Source organism: Crinia signifera, chromosome 1 (assembly GCF_055691185.1).
Source record: "Crinia signifera chromosome 1, ASM5569118v1, whole genome shotgun sequence".
NCBI lineage: Eukaryota > Metazoa > Chordata > Amphibia > Anura > Myobatrachidae > Crinia > Crinia signifera.
In genome coordinates this window covers 216,818,873-216,838,308 of record NC_139217.1, presented here as the reverse complement: position 1 = coordinate 216,838,308, position 19,436 = coordinate 216,818,873, and the positions used below count along the sequence as shown (strand labels likewise).

At 46.6% G+C, this 19,436-nt stretch overlaps 1 protein-coding gene across 3 annotated transcripts in view; it reads right to left on the bottom strand.

Annotated features, from left to right (window-relative positions):
* LOC146068787 (protein unc-13 homolog A-like) overlaps window positions 1–19,436 on the bottom strand; it is an 802,795-nt gene that overhangs the window by 171,952 nt on the left and 611,407 nt on the right. The gene's annotated exons all lie outside the window — the stretch shown is intronic.

Genomic DNA, 19,436 nt, shown 5'->3' with positions numbered 1-19,436 from the left:
TAGATTTTCGCTTCAGATTAAATATGCGATTTCACGGAAAAATGCGAATTAGACGTTTTTTGGAGTAAAATTCACCAAAAAACACAACTCTCATTCCATAGAATGTCATCCAATATTTGAACACTCACATCAGTCCCTGCCCCAGTGGAGCTTACTATCTATATTTCCTACCACATATACACACGCAAACAGACATTCTAGGGTTAATTTTGATTGGAGCCAATTAGCCTACCAGTATATTTTTGGAATGTGGGAGGAAACTGGAGCACCCGGAGGAAATCCACGCAAGTACGGGGAGAATATACAAACTCCGCACAATTAGGGCCATAGTGGGTATTGAACCCATGACCTCAGTGCTGTGAGGCAGTAATGCGAACCATGAGGTGCCATCCAGTCGGCGGCGTCTAGATGTTTGAAGTAATTAGAAAAAAAACTATTTATTTTAGGAAGTAAAATATATATATATATATATATATATAAAATCCACGAACTGCAGCACTCCGGTCTGATTGAAGTCTACAATCTGTCTGATTGAAACAAATCATGGTTTTGATGTACCATGATTTGAGTCTTTATTTGCACACTTTTTTTTTTTTCAAAACATTTTTATTTGGTTTTGTTGGAGCACAGGTAAATAACAAACTGTTAACAGTAGAATTCTCGCTTTGCATGTGAACACCATGTGTTTGAAATGTACTGTCGCTTCACACAAGAACATGATGAACATGAATAAAACATGACAGTTTAACAAGATATGTTGTTCGGTGTCTTCTGTGTTCTTCTCATAAAACATATCTTAGCCTATAGGCATATATCATAACAACAACATACCCTTATTTAAGTTACCCAACTTTAACTCCCTTCCCTCCTGCCTTACCCCTCCCCCCCACCCCCACCCTCCCATCAGGTCCTGAGCGCAATTCATTCTCTGCTAAGAGATCTGGTTAAGTACCATGTTGTGCCTTTGTATAAAGAGTAAATACGTTGTTGGGTTTCCCCATCCAGTGAATCTATGTACACCCCCCATTTATGTACAAAACCTTTGACCCCCTGTTCTATATGTGGGATTGTGGATCGCCTGTCTAGATGAAGAATATCTAATAGACTTTGCTTCACAGAATGTAGAAAAGGTGGAGAGGACACCGTCCAACTCCTTAGTATCGTTTTCCGTGCTACCATCACTACCAGAGTGAGAAAGGGCCTAAGTACGGTCTTCCTGCCCTGCAGATTCCAGTTTGTGAAGTCTGTGCAAAGCATTGCTAGAGGATCCTTGGTTAAGTGTAATTGGCATATTCCATTTATAAATCCCATCACCTTATCCCAAAATTTTCTGATGCGTCCACAATCCCACATACTATGAATGAAGTCCGCCCCCGTGCCCTTACATTTCAGACACCTTCCCGATACCCCTGGCACAAAGTGTTTCCTCTGAGCCTGGGATATATAAGCCCTGTGCAGGGTTTTAATGTGAACCTCTTGCAATTGGGCAGATTTAAGTATTTTTAAGGTTTTTTCCATCGGTTTTATAAAGGTCTTAGCTTCTATAGAACTCGGTATGTCTTTTTGCCAAGCTGTGACTGCATCAGTCCAAATTTTATCCGGCATTGCCGGCAAAAGGTCACTATACACATATATTAATCTGAACGGTCCAGTTGTGCTGAGTACAAATATCGAGTGTAGAATATCGGGAAGTTCGGGATTTAACATGGGGGATGGTAGCGATTGCGCATAGTGGCGCACTTGGAAATACATAAACATGTCACTGTTGGGTATCATGTATTTAACTTTAAGGTCTTGGAAAGACATTACTTTTCCCCCGGGATCAAATACATCTTTAATGGTTAATATTCCTTTTTCTGCCCATCTACGGTATCCTGCCAAGGCAGTTCCTGCAGGGAAGACTGGGTTGCCCACCAGGGGGGCGAATTTTGTGACAGTGGCCCTTATTCTGATTGGTGCGTACTTTCCCGAATTCTTACGGAGCGGGCCGCACGCAACGCTATGCGGACATCATCCGTAGAAACGCCCATCGAGCCTCCGCATTCGGACGGACTCACTCTTTAAGAACAGGGCGTGTGTACGGATGACATACAAACCTTGCGTGTGCGGTGGACCGTACAGATTCTGCACGGTCTTACAGCGTAAGCACGGTCTTACCACGCCAGAACGTACGGGAACCTGGCCGTACGCACCGATGCGGAGTATTTACGCTAAATACAACACTATTTATCTGAGCACAGAAAGCGATCACATGACCCACTTATGCAATTAGGCAACCTCATTAAAAAGATATTGTTTTCTATTTGAATCAATTAAATCCTAATACATACTGAACCACATTACTACTACATTCATTACACACATTAACCCTTACAGCATGTGAACATAACATACATCTATATACAGTATGTACATTTTACTAATTTAAAATAATCTAAAAATTTACACATATATTGTTTAATGTCAAAAAAACACACAGACAACTTCTAACTATTGACAACTATTTATTAATATATATATTTTTTTTAATGTAGTAAAAAAATTGGTACTCTTTACCTAGAAGGGCGGGGGTAAAAAATCGCGGCCATCGCGGGCATCGCGGGTAAATCGCGGGTACATAAAAAACGGGTGCCCGCGATGACCGCGATTTTCCCATAGGGATCAATGTTAAAAACGGTGATTGACCGCGATTTTAATGTTAAATGCCTCAATGCCCGCGATTTGGCCATAGGAATCAATGTTAAATGGGCCACAGAGCCCTAATAGTCACCGTGAACTCTGAAATGGCCCCCACAATTGTTAACGCCACCCCACGATCAACGTCAACCCGAAGCGTGGCGAGCGCAGCGTGCCCGCGAGGGGCGGCGGTACGCGTCCTCCGACCTTTTCATGCCCTACTATCCACGGCGTTATTCTATTCTAAACTCCACGCCGACGTGGATAGTAGGGCATGAAAAGGTCGGAGGACGCGTACCGCCGCCCCTCGCGGGCTCGCTGCGCTCGCCACGCTTCGGGTTGACGTTGATCGTGGGGTGGCGTTAACAATTGTGGGGGCCATTTCAGAGTTCACGGTGACTATTAGGGCTCTGTGGCCCATTTAACATTGTTTCCTATGTAAAAATCGCGGGCATTGAGGCATTGAACACTAAAATCGGGTCCAATCTAATTTTTAACATTGGTCCCTATGGGAAATCGCGGCCATCGCGGCCATCGCGTCGCACCCGATTTTTAGTGCATCCGATGGTCGCGATGGTCGCGATGGGCGCCCTTCTAGGTAAAGAGTACCAAAAAATTAATCTAGCAGGTCCGTGAGGTCCTGTATAGCTGCAAGCGCCAGCTGCATATGGGTCTTCACGCTCATAAGGGCCCCATGGATACCCTCATCTGCTTGGGGTGGCTCATCTGTGGGCATGTTAAAAAGGGTACAATTAGTAATGATAATCATGCATACATTTAACATAGTCATACATCAATTAAATAATCTCAGGAATGCACAGTACATTTGTGCAATCAAGCATGGCTTGCCTGCTGATGGTCTGCTCCATAAATCATTGTTATAATGCCAGGTAGGTGAAGCGGCAGCACTAACCCACTCCCATGCACAAAATCATTACTAAGACCAAATCAACACAAAATTATGATGCCAACAATACATGCAGACCGCAGGGGGTGGTTAGCTAGAGGAGGGCCCAGGGGCACTGACCACTTGTTACTCCATTCTAAGCCACGCCTGTCCATACTCCATTTATGCCATACTGAATCTAGTTTTGTAAAATTAATCACCTGTAAACTCTACTCACCTATATGAGGCTACAGATTGTACGCTTGCAGCAGGGACATGTAACCCTTACATGAGCACGTCATCCCTTTCTTCCAGGATACAGATTAACTACACTGGTTCAGTGGCACTTAAAATCGACCTGAAAGCCATCCCCACAACCTGTGTCATTAATATGTGTCCTGGATGAAAGGGATGGTTTGCCCACCCTATCTAACCCCTAAGTGTGTCTGTTGCTACCCAGTTTGTTTTATCACTTTATAGTATTTAAAAACACAATTGAATCACCAGTGCTACATAGCAAATAGTAGATGACAAAAGGAATACTGATTCTTTATCTATACATACCAATTTCGGGTGCCTGCACCACCTCACAGGCCTCCTCTTCTTCTGGGGCCTCCTCATCTGGCACCTCCTCCTCATCTGGCACCTCCGCCTCATCTGCCACCTCGTCCTCCAATGGCACCACCTCCGCCTCCACTGCCCACACCTCCTCCTCCACTTCCTCCCTTTCCTCTGCCTCCACTTCCTCTGCCACCCCTTCTTCAATTACACCTCCTCGGCCATAGCTTCCTCCGCCTTCTCCTGGGCCTGGGACGCCTCTGACTCCTCTTGGGCCTGTCTTGCTCGATCCTGTGCTGTGTTTGTGAAAAAACTAAAAAGTTCCAATTAGGGGTCATTTGTATTAAGCCTTATCAAGCTATAAATCCAAAGGTTATAAGTACAGATAAATGTACAGGCAATCAGCTCCTTAGTGGCTTTTAGAAAACACAGGCTGTAACATGGCAGTTATGCTGTGACATTTGGGCCATTGTAAGCATCACAAACATTAATCCTACACAATTACATATTTTATCACCATTACAGGGTGTCAAACAGGAAGTACCACACATATAGTGTATGCCATGTTTACCTCATGGATCAGGCAGGTTACCTTATTGGTTTAAAAATGGTCATGTCAGGAATATTGTACAATTGGGCATGTAATGGGTAAACACTTACATCTAGCAATGCTGGCCCGTATTTGCTGGGGCTTATCAGGCTGGCGCCGCCTGAGATCAGACCATCGCCGCTCCAGCTGTGCGATGGTCCTCCGCACCTGTGTGCGCGCAAATATGTGCCTGCGGGCCGCTGCATATGCTTGGCGCTTCTGCACATTGGTTATAAAAGGGCCGGCACGCCCCAGCCTGGTCTCCATAACGGAGACCAGTGCCCTCAGCTCCGCTGGAGAGAAGGGTGCTGCTCTCCCATAGGCCACCATCTTAGCAATGGCACTATTCAAGCAATCATGTCCTGTCATTGGTTGATCAGAGTGATATTTGGTATTAACTTTATTGTTCATTTTGACATTAACAGCGTGTATGCGCCACAACAGACGGCTAACCCATTGCATCGCAAACCCACACTTGCTGTACCTTTGCATAGTTGAGCAGACCATGCCATTACTTACTATCTCCTAAACAGACAGTTTAAAATAAGTTGGGAACCCATTATATATAATCTATTACATTCACCAAACATGGGTTAAAGCAACAGGTCAAATAGTCTGCATCACTAGCCAGTTACACCTAACTCTACAAGGTACTAAACAGCTTTATTATAGTGAAAGCTATACAGCAGAAACATAGCAAATAGTGGCAGACCTTTTCCCAATATTAGGCCATGGTGCCATGTGTACACTTACCTTCTACAGGGCCACACTAGAGATGTGGAATGAAAAGTAGCTAGCATCAAGGCTGAATTTGGAGACCTTTCACATGTGCTTTGGATGCTAGCACTGATTACTATTGCCTAAGTGGTGGACTGGATTTACATATGGAATGGGTAGTGTCATTTGTACTACATACCAAACAAGTGCTCAGTACATTCACATATACATTTCATGTCTGACCTCAGTTTTATTTGGTCATTGGAGTACTATTCTGCAATAACCTACTGCAATAGACTTACTATGTTTGCCAGGTTTTGTTTTTTCAAATTTCCGCAGCTAGGGGCGTGGCCTATGCGCCGCACGGTCGACGCTGCCGTATGGAACGCGGCCGTACGGAACGCAGGGTGTCGCTGATGTATGCCAATTACAGAAATAGGATATAAAGGTTTGTTAGACAAATGCAATGTTGTTGCAAACATGGCTGGCTCAGATTCAGAGGAAGACCAGGTGTTGCAGGACCTGTTTAACAACATGGACTCCAGCACCACCTATGTCCCCATCAACCCAGACCAGCCATTGGGAGAACAGCAGCCAGATGGGCCATCTACATCAGGGCAATCGGCAGCTGGCCCATCTTCAGCCTCAGCAGAATCATTGGGAACACAGCAGGTGGCTTCCCAACAGAGTAGCCTGCCCAGCTACTCTGTGACAGGTGGCCGTGGCCGTGGCAGTGGCTGTGGCGGTGCCAGTGGCCGTGGCCGAAATAGGGCAACAGAGGAACCAACCACCAGAAACATGGCATTCGAAGCGCAGGAGCTTGCCATCCTGGTGCCCCGCGCACGGGATTGGATCGAGTGTCCACAGGACCGGTTGACACACACAAGGAGATGGAAGATCTGGGAGGACATAACGGCGGAGATTAATGCGGTGGCTCCACAAGTTCGTGAGACGGAGCACGTTAAGAAGAGGCAAGTTCATGTGTGTTACATTTGAGCAGTACAAGACCAGTAATGTTTACATTAGATGTTAGATGGAGTTGGTCAATGGCCGGTCACGTTGCTTGGAGGCACAGACATGTTTGCCATGTCATTTAATTGATAGTTATTGTAGGGTGAGTGTGAGTGTATCTTCTAACGGTTGTGTTTCAAATTTAATATAATGTAAGTTTGGTGTCATGAGGCACATGTTGTAATCTGTTGCAGATTGCAATGGGTGCTACAGCAAACATGAGGAGTGACATGTATTAATATGTAAACTTTGATTGCAGGTGGCACGACTTCAAAACCAACCTCAAGAAGAAATTGACCCAGCGGTGGGAACACAGCCACACCTCTGGGGCTGGCCCCATGCCATCAAAGCTGAAGCTCACCCACCCCTGGAAGAGATGGCAGAGTGCTGCATTGCAGTCGAGGAGGTCCGGGGGGTGAGCACCATGGACAGCGAGTCCCCAGCGGAAGTCATGGCTTCTTTGCTTGAAGGTAATTATTTGCCATGCCATAAGTAGCTGGTTCTAATTTTGCATGGAATGTGTTGTAATTGTAATGTTCTCTTTCACCAGCATCCCCACCGCTTGGTCAAGAATCTCTTGAGGAGGTTGAGGAGTCTGTGCCACCTGCCACCAGTACCAGGCTCGTGCAGCAGCAGCAGCCACTGACCGAGGCTGAATTGACCAGGTGGGTGCAGGTGCTTTCCCATATTCAGCAGCAGGGAGAGTCGGCATCAGAGCGGGTGCGTAGGACCGAGGAGGTCTTGCAGGGTTTGGTCAGCAGCCACCAGAGTATCGCTCAAGCTGTCTGATCAAGCCCTGTGGCAAAATGACCTCCTCCTCCACCATAATGAGCTTATGGTGGAGCTAGTTGCCAGCAATAGGGTCCTAATGTCATCCGTTTCTGGTGCATTCCCACCATCAGCACTCCCTGCTGCCAGAGGGGGAAGACCATCCATCCCCTCACCAGCATCTGCTCCACCTGGGCCACCATCTGACCGTGGCCGTGGCCGAAGAGCTGCTGCACGTGGCAAGGAGCCTGCCAGGGGCAAACGTGCCCGCAGATGAACTTGTGTCCGCATTAATCTCTACCCTTATGTCTTCCCAAATCTTTCATTGAGCTGTGTGTGTCAGCTTCCTGTGTCCAATTCCGTGCAGAGGGTACCCACATTTGCCCTCATTTCGAATGTCATGTTTGGTTCCCCTGTTGCCCTGTTTCGGCTACCATTACTGTCTGCTGTACTTGAAGTGTTGGTGCTATACTTTTGTTGTGAAGCCACCTGATGTGTTCCTAATGATTCTGCTGTGGCTATGTATGTCAAGAATACATGTATTTATTATATATTATTTAATTTTATTCCTGCAATGGTACCTTTTAATTTGTGACGGTTTCTATTTTATTTTATAAGTTCAATTAATAAATGTTTTTTTTGTTTCCCCAAATGTGTGGTTTAATTGATACATGTAGAAGTGACCAGAGCCGGCCCTAGCCTAAATGATGCCCTAGGCAAGATTTTGGCTGGTGCCCCCTAGCACTGTCACTAGTTCTGCCTCTGACCCTGCTCCCCTTTACCAGCACCATCAACCCTCATCATAGCAGTCATCATTTTGGTGCTCCTACCCGCTATATTTTAAATAGAAACAGTGCACACATTTGGTGCGCAGCCCAAACAGGGAAGGGGCATGGCCACACAATTTTGCCCCCAATTCAAATTATGCCACACAGTAGTGCAACTTTATTTACATTATATAATTCGATGGTGTCCCTTATTCACGTTACATCACACTGTAGTACCACTTTACCTTATATACATTACTCCTTACATTATACCCTTAGAAAAAAATTCTGAGAAAATATTGTATTTTAACCACCTCCATGGCCACACTGCAACCCAGCACAAAGCAGTGTGTGCTGGGCAGAGGAGAAGAGCTGCAGCTGCTGCTGTTACTTAAGGGAAGGGGGCCCGGGGCCACCACTGGGCCCTCCCATCAGACTTTGGCCTGGGTAATTTGTACCCCCTACCCCTTTCTCTCAGCACCCCTGATAATACCACACAGTAATGCCCCTTACACATGACACACATTATTAATGTCCTTATAACCATAATGCCCCATACACATTATGCCAACCTTTATTAATGCCCTTCATACACATAATGACACACAATGCCCCTTACACATATGTTGCACATTATTAATGCCCTTATACACATGACACACATAATGCCCATTACACATATGTTGCACATTATTAATGCCCTTATACACATGACACACATAATGCCCCTTACACATATGCCGAACACTATTGCACAACCAACCCACCCGCAGTCAGCACTCGCACAGCCGCTAACACTGTGACCTCTGCTTCTGCTTGGATACAGATGTTTCCTCATACATCTTGTCTCAACAGGCCATGCAGCTCCTGGCCAGTTCTGCTAACGTTGGGGGCCTTTTTTGCTGAAAATTCGTCTTCTTTGCATTGTTATGACGAGCACACACAAGGAGCTTCCGATGATTAAAATGATATGTGGCATGCCTATATTCTGTGTGCGACTGTGGCTGTACCTGCATACGGAATGCTATGTTACAGTGATTTCCATGAATACACTATTTCATATGCAGATACAGCCTCACTCACACACAGAATATAGGCATGCTGCATATCATTTTAATCAGCAGAATCTGCTGATGCCCCTAGGCATTCCAAATGCCCTAGGCAATTGCCTAGTTTGCCTATGCCTAAGGCCGGCCCTGGAAGTGACATGTGTATTTCTATTATTAATATTAAGTTGTGTTCATTATTTGCAGTGTAAAAGTGTGTGAAAAGTGCAGCATATATGTGTGTGTTTAGTAATGGTCCATTTAAGCTGCAATGGTTCCAATTGAAGCAGTGAGAAGCGTGTAATTAATGAGTAATGAGTAAAGGAGTGGATTGTATTGTGTTCACCTGACATTGGTTGTAGTGATTAGGCGTTCCGTTTGCCTAGCGCATGACCGAGTGGTGTCCGCAAAGCAATACTTGCTTATGGACACCGCATATTTCTTGGCTTTTTGTTCGCGTGCATTCGTGTGCTGTCCGAATGCACGCCTACCAAAATAAGTGCACTCCCCCGTGTCCGCCCATGTTTCCGCCCAGTTTAGCCCACTTTGAAACTACGCCCCTGTGTATTTCCGAATAACGCCCATAATACGCCCATATTTCACGAGTGATTGCGGTGCACATTTCTGTATGGTATTAGTGAGAAGTATGTAGACCATGCCTGGCACATGCGCATAGCGTTCCCCACGCATGCGCAGACGGCTAAAAAACGCCATCCGAAAGAATTCGGGAAAGTACGCACCAACCACAATAAGGCCCAGTGTGATTTCGTCTCAATTTTTTATTGATATCCACCCACATCCTAAAGGTATCAGCGAACATTATATTATTTAAGATCCCTGTTGGAAGTGTATTCTTTGGCATATGAAGCAGTGCCGCTAGAGCATGCGGCGCCACCAACTCTCCCTCCAGAGCCTTGTGGGTATATAGCTGACTGTTCAACAACCAGTCCAAGATATAGCGTAGGAATACTGACTGAGTGAATGCCACAATATTTGGAACCCCCCTTCGACTTTCTGATAAATGTCTTGTGTCTTGCCATACGTGGCTTCTTTCCTTGCCACAAAAACTGAAATAAACTTTTATTCAATCTAACCATGTCCTTCCCCGTTAGTTTTATAGGTAACATCTGGATACAATAAGAAATTTTGGGGAAAATTATGGATTGTAGGGCAGCCGCCCTACCCATCATAGATAAGGGTAGATTACTCCAATTGCCTAGTATGTTTATAATTTTGTCAACAATGGGGGTGAAGTTTAACTGGTATAGCTTGGACAGGTCTCCCGGTATCTGGATTCCCAGGTATTTAATTGATTCTGTAGTAACCCTAAATTGGCTGAGGGTCGAGGGCACCCCCTGAGGTGTTCCCCGCTTCCCCATCCATAAGATCTCGGACTTACTTACATTGACTGTATATCCCGCAAATGATCCGAAGGATTCGATTACATTAATTATCGCTGGCATGGATGTTTCTAGGTCAGAGGCGAATAGGAGCATGTCGTCAGCAAAAAGACAAATCTTTACCTCCGTGGCACCTACTCCGATTCCCTTGTACCCTTGGCATTTTCGTAATGCAATAGCCCATCTCTCTAGTGCCAGAGCAAACAAGAGGGGTGACAGGGGGCATCCCTGTCTAGTCCCCCTCTGTATCTCGAAAGGGGCAGAAAGGTATCCATTGCAAGCTATCTGGGTGCGCGGGTGCCAGTACAGGTTTTTAAGAAGGTCTATAAAAGGTGACGGAAATCTAAATCGGTTAAGTGCTTCAAATAAATGATCCCAGGTGACCATATCAAACGCTTTTTCAGCATCCATAGATATGATTGCCTGGTCACCTGGGTTCTCACTTCCCTTTACTCCCTGAATCACTGCTAATACCTTGCGGACATTTACTGCGGAATGTCTGCCGCATATAAATCCCGTTTGGTCCGGGTCAATCACCGTTGGTAAGATGTATTTTAGTCTCTCCGCCATGATTTTAGTCAGTAGTTTGTAATCTACGTTAAGTAGGGATATTGGTCTATACGATCCCGGTTCTTCCATATCTCTACTCGGTTTGGGTAGCACTTTAACCACTGCCGAATTAAAGTATAATGGCACCCGCGCACCTGAAATGATAGCATTGAACACTTTGGTTAATGTTTCCCCCACCTTTGGGGCTAGGATCTTATAGAATTCCCCCGAAAACCCGTCTGGGCCCGGCGCCTTTAGGGGCTTTAGCATGCCTATGGCTTGCTTGACTTCCTCTTCAGTGATAGGGGTGCTAATACGTTCCCTATGTAAGTCCGAGATCTCAGGTATTTCCACTGAACCCCAGAACTCCTCCTTTTTGGCATGGTCAATATTTTCCTGGCTGTACAATTTAGAATAGAATTTGTTAAATATTTCTAAAATTTCACTGCCTTTATGTGTCAATTTATTTTCGGGGGACCTGAGGGAGGTGACTACCGCTGATGATCTGGATCCCCTAAGCAGGTTGGCCAGATATCGCCCCGTTTTATTACCATTATTATAGAACTGGAAATTGGAGTTGGAAATATTTTTAGTGGCTTCTGCCGCTAGGATTGAATCAAAATGGGATCTAGCTTGTATATATTTCTGTTTATCTCCGTCTGAATGGGATCTTTTATATTGGGCAAAGGAAGTTGTCAGTTCCTCCTGGGCTTTTAGAACCAGGGCAGCCCTGTCCCTGCGGTGTTTACCTACATATGACATAATTTCCCCCCGAAGTACTGCCTTCGCAGCCTGCCACAGTACCAATGGGTCTAAGTCCTGACCACTATTGTTATGGTAAAACTCCCCCCATTTTGCCTCGAGCATATTGCGAAACCTGGTGGAGGAAGACAGATATGCCAGGAAGCGCCATTGGCGGTGAGTCCCAGTGTCCACCGAGGTGGCTATGTCACACCATATCAGCGAATGATCCGATACACAGACCGGCTCAATGCCCACGTCTAAAATGTGAGACAAAATGGAGGAAGTGAGCACATAATCAATACGGGACATGGTGCCATGTGCGGCTGATAAACACGTGTAATCATTATCTGTCGGGTATAATAATCTCCAACAGTCCACCAGATGTAATTGTTCTGTAATGTACTTAATATCTATTTTTGGTGGGGAAGGTAGTCTCCTAGGGCATAAAGAGCGATCCAGTACCTGGTTGGCTACCATGTTAAAGTCTCCTTCAAAAATCAAGGGGGTATCAGAGTAGGGGTACAACTTGGACATAAGTTTACGATAAAACTGTCTAGAGGAGGAGTTGGGGGCATATATGTTACATATAGTATACTCCTTGTCATAGGTGTGCGCACATTGAGTCTTATGGGTGCACAGGCACCCCCTAATGCTGTGCCCACCCTTATGAACACCTGCCTACCAGCAATACCTTTTACCAAAGACTTTTGCTTTTTAGAATTGTATTCCATTGAAAGAAGCGCCCATCAATCAATTATGTGTGTTTTGCATTGTTACTTGTACCAGACCATTGTCATATCACTACATATCATCCATATATGTTTCTTACTTTATTTGCATATATTATTATACTGAGAGACGTTTTATATTGTAGCGAGTACCAATAGATTATGGTAGACACGCCTGATTGGCGCTGTTAGACACACCCAATGGGCGGTGTTATACATGTTTAAGATGTGGTGCTAGGCACACCCCTTTGACGGTGCACCCCCTAATAAAATGTGCTGCGCACGCCTATGCTCCTTGTTGTGGACCTGTATTTTTAGGATGAGCACCCTGCCTTCCGTGTCAGTGTAAATTGGGGTAATTTTAGCGTTCAGGGAGGCCTTTACAAGGACAGCCACCCCTCTGGCCTTTGACCCGAAGGAAGCCGAAGCTGCCACCATATATCCCATTGACCCAAGTTTGGCATGTTCCGTGTCAGTGAGGTGAGTCTCCTGTAACAGGGCGATATCCGCCTTCTGTTTTTTAAGATAGATAAGAATCTTCTTACGTTTTATAGGAGAGTTCACTCCACCCACGTTCCATGAGCACAACCTTAAGACTGACATCTTATAACATTTCTAACATTTATCTGTACCATCGCCCCAGGACCTGCATATCTACCCGCCTGTACCTCCCCCCTCCCCCTCCCCTCCCCACAAACAAAATTAACATTAACCATTAAACAAACCGGGACCTCGATGAGATCCAGGTCATAACATGAACAACCAAACAGAACAAAGTCTTTCTCCTCGGCAACAATTTGCCTAATACTAGACCTCCGGAGGTAAAGACCCCTTTCAGGGCTCATCTCTCTCGCGCTGATCCTCCCGGAGTAGCAAGACGGGCTGGCACCCCATTATATAATCTGAAGTCTTCCAACTCCTAAAGATAGAATATATTATGACGGGACTCATAAAGTAAACCTGCTTAGAGTGATCTGCCAGTTCAATTGTCCCTCAGGGAGCAAGAAGGGCCCCGCATAGATCCTGTGGCCCCATCATTGTCCCAAAGTCCAACACTCTGACTTCCCCTCCAATTGGTGTGTCTTGCGGTTAAGTATAGCAGTCCTGCCCCGTAAGGAGATACATTATGAATGGGGGGTAGACCTATCAGACAGTCTTGAGTCCTTTTGTCTTAAACTTGTATGCTTATAAGTTGTAGATTCCCACAGTTAAGTCCCCTTGTTATTATTCCCTTGAAGGGCTACGGTTTGCTCCTGCATCCAAATATGCCTGAGCATCACCCGGTGTAGAGGAATCTTTAGTTGTCCTGTCCTCAAACAGGCGCAGTCTGCCCGGGTATATTAGTGCGAATTTCTTGTTGTCTTTGATCAGTTGGGAGCATATCACTGAGAATTCTCTCCTGGCCCTAGTGACCTCCGCTGAGTAGTCCTGGAACAAATGCAGCTTATGAGTGTCCCACATTAGGCCTTTAATCTTGAGTGATGCCGCCCAGAGTAACTCCTTATGGAGGTAGTTGAGTGTTCTGAATATGACCACCCTGGGCCTGTTATTGGCTCCCTCCTTTTCTGGACCCAGAAGATGGGCTCTTTCCACTACCATATCAGTGCAATCAGCCGCTACATTTAAGAGATCGGGCAGGGTATTCCTTATAAAATGCTGCAGCGCCTGTCCTCTTACTGATTCAGGCAGCCCAACCAGCCTTAAGTTGTTCCTTCTGGACCTATTTTCCAGGTCGTCTAGTTTGTTAGACATCATGGGGGACATTTACCAAAATGGATTCGTAGAAAAAAGGTGTATTCGTAGGGAGAAATACACCTTTTTTTTACAAATTTGTATTTTCGGGATTTACAATCCCGAAAATACAACAATTCGTATTCCTAAAGATGGAACATTCATATTTGTATTTACAAATACGAATGTCCTACACCATCGATAGAATACGACAGAAATCACCATTCAAAAGAATGGTGGTTCCTGATGTACTAAGCAGCCGTACTGATAATACGGCTGCTAAGTGGTGTAAAACACTCACGCAAATAAAACAGGAAAATACACCTTCCTTTCCCTGTCGTATTTGCTTTAAGCCTGCACGGATCAGTCAGATCCGTGCAGGCTTCACTGTAAAAAAATAGAAAAATTAAATAAATTTAAAAAAAATCGGCGTGGGGTCCCCCCACAGCCAAAACCAGCACCAGGCTGAAGGAGCCAGGGCCGGTAATTAAAAATCAGGGAACCCGACAAATAGGGGTTCCCCGATTTTTAAAAACCAGCCCCAGGCTCCAGGTCCGGGGCTGGTTCCCAAAATACGGGGGACAAAATGACTAGGGGTCCCCCGTATTTCAAGAACCAGCCCCAGGCACAACCAGCCAGCAGGGTAATGTCACAGTCGGGGGACACTTATGATATAAGGTCCCGCGGCCAAAACATTAACCCCCTGACCGGTCAGCCTGGCCAGGGGCCCTGGGGGAGTGGGGACCCCCCCAATGAAGGGGTCCCCCCCCTCCAGGACTTACCTGACCAGGCTGAAGCCTGGTACTGTCCCCAATGCCCCTGGGCGGTGGGCATCGGGCTGATTATGGTGTAAAAAATAGATTAAACTATTGTTTTTTACTGTGGCACTACAAGTGCCAGCAAGCCTCCCCAGCAAACTGGGACTTGGAGAACCACAAGTCCCAGCCTGCTGGGCATTAAAGGGCCCGCTGGCACTTGTAGTTCCACAGTTAAAAAAATAGTACACAAAACACACTGACACACATTTTAAATAAAACTTTAATACATACATAGCCCACACATACTAATACTTACCTATCTTCTTTCCGTAGGTAGCCCTGGTCCTGATGTCCTGTGTCGTCTTCGGGATCCATGTCGACGTCCTTCTTCATGTCGACGTCGCTGTCGGCGATGGCGTCCCCGTCCAGATCCGACGAAATCCATGGAGGAAGCTGTGGAAGGAAACCATACTCACCTGTCCCAGCGCGACGTAGTCCAGGTAAGTGTCTTGGCAAAAAAACAAACCGACACCCCGAAACCAGCCGGACAGAGAGCCGCACGGTGTTTGTTTACATCGTGCGGCTCCGCCTCCCGAATGCCGCTATTGGCCGCTTTGTGGCCTAGCGGCCAATCAGGAAAGAAGATAGGTAAGTATTAGTATGTGTGGGCTTTGTATGTATTAAAGTTTTATTTAAAATGTGTGTCAGTGTGTTTTGTGTACTATTTTTTTAACTGTGGAACTACAAGTGCCAGCGGGCCCTTTAATGCCCAGCAGGCTGGGACTTGTGGTTCTCCAAGTCCCAGCTTGCTGGGGAGGCTTGCAGGCACTTGTAGTGCCACAGTAAAAAACAATAGTTTAATCTATTTTTTTACACCATAATCAGCCCGATGCCCACCGCCCAGGGGCATCGGGGACAGTACCAGGCTTCAGCCTGGTCAGGTAAGTCCTGGAGGGGGGGGGGACCCCTTCATTGGGGGGGTCCCCACTCCCCCAGGGCCCCTGGCCAGGCTGACCGGTCAGGGGGTTAATGTTTTGGCCGCGGGACCTTATATCATAAGTGTCCCCCGGCTGTGACATTACCCTGCTGGCTGGTTGTGCCTGTGGCTGGTTCTTGAAATACGGGGGACCCCTAGTCATTTTGTCCCCCGTATTTTGGGAACCAGCCCCGGACCTGGAGCCTGGGGCTGGTTGTTAAAAATCGGGGAACCCCTATTTGTCGGGTTCCCTGATTTTTAATTACCGGCCCCGGCTCCTTCAGCCTGGTGCTGGTTTCAGCTGTGGGGGGGACCCCACACCGATTTTTTTATTTATTTATTTTTCTATTTTTTTTTTTACACACTGCAGCCTGCACGGATCTGACTGATCCGTGCAGACTGCTAGAAAAATTCGTATTAGCGGCCGTATATATGGCCAGCTAATACAAATCATTACACCATCGGAGGGTTACAAAGCAGTCGTATCTGACTGCTTTGTCATTTCCCCTTCGGAACACGACTTTGCATACGACTCAAACAGTCGTATGCAGCCGTAGGGGAAATACCAATACGAAAAACTAGGTTTTTCATATTGGTAAATTTCCCCCCATGTGGCAGGTTTTCTGGAGGGCTGTATTATGTGTTTTTAACTCCTGCACCTCATGGAACATAGCCCCAATTTGGGATTCATTCTGGGAGACACGCTGAGTGAGTTGTGTTAAGTGTCCCTTAAGCTCCTCAATGGAGGCTTTAAATGTGTCTGTCTGCTGCTGAAACAAGGGGGTGATAGTGTCTTTGATAGCTCTTACCATGTCCTGGTATGTAGCTGGATCAGCAGCCCAGCTTGTTGTGTCTCCCCTCTCCTCCTGAAACGGTCCAGCGGCAGTGGGGCTATGGGTGCAGGGCTCAGGTGTCTGCAAGGGCTGTGCTGGCGTCCGTGGGCTGGCTGGGTCTGTTCTCCCTGCTTTGGGAGGCTTTACACTCGCGGCCGCCATCTTGGATTTTTGCTGACTCGTGCAGCGTGTCTGTTGGTGTCCTGGCATTGGAGAGAGGAATCTCTCCATGCAGCGGGCGGTGGTCCGGAGGCTGTGGGGGAGCTTCCCCGTGGGTGAGACTGCTCAGCGGTGGTGCTGGGATGCCGCCCGATTCACCACTCCACGAAGCTGTGTCTCCTTGCGGCTTGTCACATGCCTGCCGGAACCGGAAGTCCATTATTTGCACACTTAAATCACCGCAGTTCGTAGATTATATATTTGTGAGCCGTTGTGATTTTATGTAGATAGATAAATAATAGATATATATTGTAAAATGTGATTGCTGTTTTATATTTTTGGCACCTCTCAATGATTTTTTTGCTGTTGTGGAGCCCAATGTGTTTTTATGTTATTCCTGTGGGGGCTAGCTAGTTTAATGTTTTTTTTTTTGTCTGGTGTCATGTGTTTTTCTCCCGTTGGGGCCACCAATGTGTATTGTTTTCTGTTTGGGCCAATGTTTGTTTTTTCTTTGGGGGCCAGTGTGTTTTTTTGTGTGGGGGCATATGTTTTTATTTTCTTTAGGTTTTTTTTCCCCCCTATCAGGGGTCAGTATGTTTGTTACCTGTTGTGGGTCAGTTTTTTTCCTGTGGGGTCAATGCTTTTTATTTATGTATTTGGTGGCCACTGTTATGGCGTACGTACAGAGTTGCAAGCACCAAAAAGTCTATTATAAATGTGTTCTGCTTTCCTTCGGGTTACAGGGGGTCAGCTATTCACAGTATGGGCGTGTTATTGGAGTGATATGGGCGAGTTGCTTATAGTGGTTGCATACAGAGAAGCTGATTTGCTCGCATTGGAGGCTATACTGAGACAAATGATCTGCATCTAGGATAGGACTGGTGAAAGTTTCAATAATGCAGCCAATGGTGGCAGAGTAGCAGCTAGGGTGGCCAATCCCGGGATCGGGATCGGCAGGATCCCGGGATTTGGCCTCAAAAAGTCCGGGATTTCAATCCCGGGATTGGAGTATCCAATCCCGGGATTTCGGGATTAGACTGCGCTGCCGGGCAGCGTCTGAGCACCCGCTCAGACGCTGCCCGGCTGCTCCCGAATCCCGACCCCGGCGTGCGTCCTGCGTAGTGTGACAGTAGAGGTCACGCTGCGCAGGCCACACCATCATCACTTGCCGCCCACTCTTCTCTTCCGCCCGCCTCTTCTTCTCCTCCATCCGTCCGCCCGCCTGCCTCCGTCTGCTGTCTGCTACACTTGCCGGAGGCACCGTGCACCTCCAAACCCACTCCCGGACGCCCGCCCGCTCGCTAATGTAAGTAATTGTGCGGGTCGGCCGGTGTGGGGATGTCTATGGGATTATGATCCCAGGTAGGGATGCCAATCCTGGGAATCCCGGCATTGAGCATTTTTCATTCCCGGGATTGAAAAAATGCCCCGGGATTGGCATCCCTAGTAGCAGCATTAGCATAAAGTCGCATATGCAACTGCATCAAAAAATCCAAGGAAGGTCGCAACTGCATGCAACTCTGAATCAGATTCTATTAGTAGGGATCCACCCGCTCAGCAGACTCCACCCCCAGGGCTGCTTCCATAATTTTCCCGGGCTGGTTTTACATCCCAATCCGCCCCTGCCGAAAATTAAACCAACCTTTACATGTTAAATTGTAGATAGATATGCTTCGTAAGTGTTTGAGGGCTGTGTGTGGCTTGCAGGTAGTGAAATAATGGTTTTCACTTAATAGCCTGGAGCATTGCTTATTACATTCAGGTGTATGTGTTTGAGTAGTAATCAGCGTTAATTAGCAGACCCAGGCGTCCGCTCTCATGCGGTATCTCTAGGGCTGGTCTGGAGCTATCTTTGGCGTCCGCCTGTTTTTGGTCCAAAATGCATGGTGCGTTCGCCGATCGAGGCGGTTGTGGCACCATGCATTTTGTGTGCACACGCCCATGTTTACACCCAGTTTTCCTCAATATTCCGGCTGCTCCCATAAAAACGCCCACATGCCGCCCACAATGACCGTGCTCTTGCGGACAGGTTTTTTCGCATGGAGAGACCCGTCCGTGAGCGGTTTGAGGTCGCCACACATGCGCATTTCGAAAGCTACGCATGCGCAGATGAAAAAAAAACCCGATCCGCCCATTTACGGTCCCACCGTACCAAACAGAATAAGCACACACTCTATCCTGATGAAGGGGATTGTATCCCCAAAACGTAGATGTATGTGTTACTACTTTTCTTAATACACTAAAAACTTTTGCACAAGACTCTGAGTGCCGCCTACTCTGTTGTGGAAATATGCATGGATGTCAGTCCTAAGGAAGGCACCGGAGCACAGTAACCCCTTGGCTGAACCAGGAGTGCTACAGGAAGAAAGTATACATATATATATATATATATATATCAAAAAAAGTCCAATTAGCGCGCAAGTCCTTTTCCTTTTAAATAGCAGGAATGGATTAACTTCTTCCAAGCAGGAATTCACAGCACTTCAGGTCTAGTGAGACCGGCAGCTTCCTCAAATTACCCTTGCGGGCACCTGGATTCT